The sequence below is a fragment of the Formica exsecta genome, unplaced genomic scaffold (assembly GCF_003651465.1).
Source record: "Formica exsecta isolate Colony F162 unplaced genomic scaffold, ASM365146v1 scaffold222, whole genome shotgun sequence".
NCBI classification, from domain to species: domain Eukaryota; kingdom Metazoa; phylum Arthropoda; class Insecta; order Hymenoptera; family Formicidae; genus Formica; species Formica exsecta.
In genome coordinates this window covers 953,543-958,264 of record NW_021849518.1, presented here as the reverse complement: position 1 = coordinate 958,264, position 4,722 = coordinate 953,543, and the positions used below count along the sequence as shown (strand labels likewise).

Here is a 4,722-nt window from a genome sequence, read left to right as displayed (position 1 = left end):
CCCATAATCTACAAATACGAATGTATTTTCGGTCGAAGAAAGGGTCACACAAGACAGCCCCTGTGTCTTGCATTTGATCTCTGACGACTTCCTCGCCTCCACCCTGCGGTTATCGTACTCATGACCCGATACACCACTAATTTCATGATTATCCCCGCAGGAAACACGACGACACCGGAAGCACATGTTGCGCGACGTCAGTTGGTTTAAAGAGAAACAAAAAAATATGCGGTTCATATAGATCTTTCGTTATTTCCTACATATCGACTACACATTGACTAGAAAAATATGCGAAAATAATCAAGTGCATAATGTATTTTAGTATTCCCAAAATCATATTCCCAAGAATTTGAAATATTTGACATAAAAATAATTACAAATATGATGGGTAGCAATTTAAAAAAAATACATTTTTTAGAATTTAGAGAAAGAATTTTTTACACACACACACACACACACACACACACACACACACATATATATATATAACTTTGAGAATAATATATGTATCAGATTTATTCAAATTTGATGAGACATAATATGTAAAACTTGTAATATAAAACTAAAAATTCCCCAAGATAGCTGTTGGTTCTAGCTAATAATAGCTAATTATGCGCATATGCGAGAGATACGCAGTCCTTTTTGTGTCAAGTCTACAAACTAACGATTCACGTTGCATTTTGACGTTGTAGCGTTTTCTCTGATAATTATGCGAGCGGTGAACAACGTTTGCGATCGCCTAGTCAGAAGTGGAATCGTTCAAAGTTGCTTGTGGACTTCCTGCGCCATGTGCCTGTGTCTACCATGGCGCTCGTCTACACGCGTATATTTTATTTGCAGAGGAAGTGAAGATTTCTGTGAATACATCTGTTTGCCATGCAGGAGCATATCCTAGGCTTGGCATTCTTATTCTTCTGTTCGCGGGTCGATGACGCCTGCTCGATGGAAGTTGCAACATTCTTTCTCGTAAAAATCTTTATTTTCTTCTCGATATATAATGCACCCGAGGTTTAAATGACTGTCAATTTAGACTAGCGTCGTCTATTCAATAATTCAAGTAGTGCTAATAAGAGTTGGAGCAAAAATTCGAACCAAAGATTTATCAATTGATAATTTCATCAAAATAATTGTGTTACCTATCAAAGAGAGAAGGATTTCATGGGTTTATATATAATTTATATGCATACCAATATTACATTAAAATTATTTGACAAATTACTAATTGCGTAAGATAAAGTAAACAGAAAGTTCAATATATAATAATACATCTATAACACACTTTTTTAAAAATTTGAAAAAATTAATTCAAATTAATTCTTTTTCTCTCTTGCAGCTTCAGAATTAATTTTCCCAGCTCTTAAAGAATCGAATCTGACTACTTTTGAATTTTACAAGAAGAAATGAGCGTAAATGATCTATCGCAAATTAACTCGTTTGTACTTAATCAGAGAAAATTGGAAAAATATCTTATGTGCCATAATGTAATATATATATATATATATATATAATATATATATGTAATAATACTATAAGTTTGTTGCAGAGATAGTGTCGCAAAATATCTGGCAAGTGGCCAGATACTTTCAGTAGCGAACAAGAGGAGCACGCTTTACAATGGCTTTATGACTCGCTCGCGTAATATTCGGCTCAGAAACTTGGAGAAGGACATAATACTGATTATATGCGCCAGGGCGTAAAGCGTAAGTTACAATTTAACGAGCAGTAAAGTTTTGTGGTGCACCACATCCTGCTCACCGGGGATCACTGTACGCTAGCGTTCAAACGGCTCCGCAAGATTTTAAATTGCAGCGAATGCTTATAATACGCAGCAATATTCGACTCGCACGCGGGCTGAAACATCTCTCGAGATGTAAGATTTTACTTTTTTGTCAATGACTATTCTCGAACTATCGCATGATCAGTCAAGAAGTTAATTATGCCTGCAATATTCAATTGCAAAGTAATATTAATTTTATCATTGGAATATGTAAGATATTATAGCTTATTCAATTATCTGTTAAAGGATGCCATAATCAATTCTGCAGTGAAACTGCCGCGCTTTATTGAAACAGCCTGAGAGCAACATTAATTCCCCAGAGAATATTGATGATATGTTGCTCGTAAAACCGCGGATAACTCTGTAAAAGCTTGTAATTGCCACTATATAAAATTTAAATTAAATCGCCGTTTATAGACTGAAAATAAAATTGAATTACTCAAACGTTGATTCAGGATTCAGGGTTGTTGCCGTAAAAGTAACAAGTTAATCAATCGTTACCATTCATGCCGATATCATCATCGATTCGATGGATATTTTGTCTGATGATCGGTGAATATAATGCATAACGAGGGACAGGAAACAATTTAGGCCAGACTCTCTGGCTCTTAGCGATAACTATTTTAAATTGAAAAGTCATTTGTCGGCATCGGCGACATATGAAAACCATTACGAAGTAAGACTCAGACTGTTCCCCTGAGTACGCTTATATGCTCACGACAGTGTTCGCGCCGATACAATGCCACATGTCGAGTCGCGATACGAGCGAAAGCGAATTTACTCTAAGTGATAACTCCGCCCTTTTTGAGTCAACGACGAGTTTCAATAATCATCGAAGTAAAACGTCAATTTATCGCGCATTCTCGCGGCCTTTTATAATTAAACTATAAATAAAATATATAAAATATAACTTTTCTCGCACATTAATACAGTCTTATGAAAGATATTAAAAATTATAATTGTCATATATATAATTATTTAATCATAGTTATAAATTTATAACAAATAGATAAATTATTTTTTTATAGATATTATAAACTATTATAAAGATTTTTATTATAAAAAAAATTTATTTATATTAAGTTTATATATATACATATAAATTAAAATTTAGAGTTTTTAGTTTTTAGTTTTTTTTTTCTCTCTCTCTAAACAAAATTGATAAATTGGAAAGTAGAAAATATATTATATAAAAATGTGTATATATATTATATTATAAAAGTTTTTAAATATCTTTAATAATTCCATTTCATAGTATTGATAAAATTTAGTGCGTCTATATCTTACATTAAGACTTTTCCATGTATAAATAAATTAATAAAAAAATGGTAACAGCAATTTAAAAATATGAAAATACCAACTGTTGGAAAATATTCGAAGATATTGCAATCTTTCGCTATGAATAGTTAGCGATATTAATAAACAGTAAGATATGTCACAATAAAGATCTAACATGATTAAATTTGCTTATATACTCCTAAAATTTGTTATTCGTTCAATTTCTAATGAGCCTGGAATTGTACTTGGTTAATCGATCGCGGTAGCTTAATTACACGTCGCCGATCAAGCAGAAAGTGTAAAAAAAGTAAAAAAAAAGAATTGTCGAGGACGGTTACGGGTTGTTGAACCGGTGTTGGCACGCAAGTCAGGTGTATCTCGATACATACATACGCGACCAGACAACATTCTTTCGAAAACGAGCGCATAAGTAAAAGGGCCTCGGATCGAAAAAGAAGGGACGATCCGGAATGCACTTCTGGATTGTCTGCAAATCAGAAGCGTAAGGAATCGTTCCGCTTCGTTAATCACTCGCCGCGAAAATGTTTCAAATGGCTTTCTTCGAGTTCAGGGAGAACCGTCGAGATCTTATCTCCATTTAGCACGTTAAATGCAATCATATAATTGTATTTTATATATATATATATATAATTTTAAGGATGTATAGTAAAAGATATGCAATCGGATTATAAGAGAGAACTACAAGAGAAAATTAACTTATCAATTCTCTCTTCTTGAGAATTTTTATGATATTTTCACAATTTTTACTGATATAAATTATTATATAACTAAGGACTTTTTTCTTTCTTTATTTTGTGAATATTTCAAAATTAATAATAGAATTCATAAAACTCTGCATTTTCAAACTTAATTGATCGAAAACTATATTACTCGATGCACTAAAAAATTGAAACAACTCTTTTGAGAAAAACATACGGATGTTAGTGTGTAAGTTTCAAGCAAATTATTTTTCTTTGAAACTAATAATAAGTGATCGTACACAGGATACAAATTTTACTTGGTGCGATACTCTTAATGCTTAAATATAATCCCTTGTTTGAGATTTATTTTAAATATCCCTCGCGCATATCCTTTTAAAAAAGCGTAGGACTAGAAAAATATCGGGGCAAAGTCGTTGAATCGCGAATTTAACCCGTGTCTTTCGCTTGCCGAACGACTACTCTTATCAGTAAGCTATTCAGACTCCACGTAAATATCGATAAATTAACTCATATTCACATGATGTTATCCAATTCATTTTTTCCGTTTTTATTTCATCTTTCCTTATTCTTCAACTTTCTCCGACTGTTGTTCTTACACATCTCGCTTTCTTTCTTCCCTCCCATGTTCTCCATATATCTTCCCATTCTCTTTTATCTCTCATCTCCTTTTCGCTCCTCTTTCCTGCTTTCGTATCTACCCTCTTCTTCTGTTCCTTCATCCTCGTCCCACTCCCTTTTCTGATTCTCCATCTCTCTTCCGTCATTCCACTGCCCTTCCTCGTTCCTCCATTCTCTCCTTTGTCTTTCTCGCCGCCTCTCTTTCTGCCTCTCTCTGACCCCTCTCTCCCTTTGCCATCTTCTCATTTCATTGAGAACGTCTGGTATGCGGGGCTTTTTATACAGGAATGGAGTCTCCGCCGCCGCTGCTCGGCCTAATGGCCGGCA

At 33.9% G+C, this 4,722-nt stretch overlaps 1 long non-coding RNA gene across 1 annotated transcript; it reads left to right on the top strand.

Annotated features, from left to right (window-relative positions):
* Positions 1-708: 708 nt before the first annotated feature.
* On the top strand, positions 709-2,742 carry LOC115235447. Its single transcript, XR_003884030.1, has 3 exons — positions 709-966; positions 1,544-1,870; positions 2,024-2,742. It is a non-coding gene; the product is annotated as an uncharacterized LOC115235447 (long non-coding RNA).
* The last annotated feature ends 1,980 nt before the right edge of the window (positions 2,743-4,722 follow it).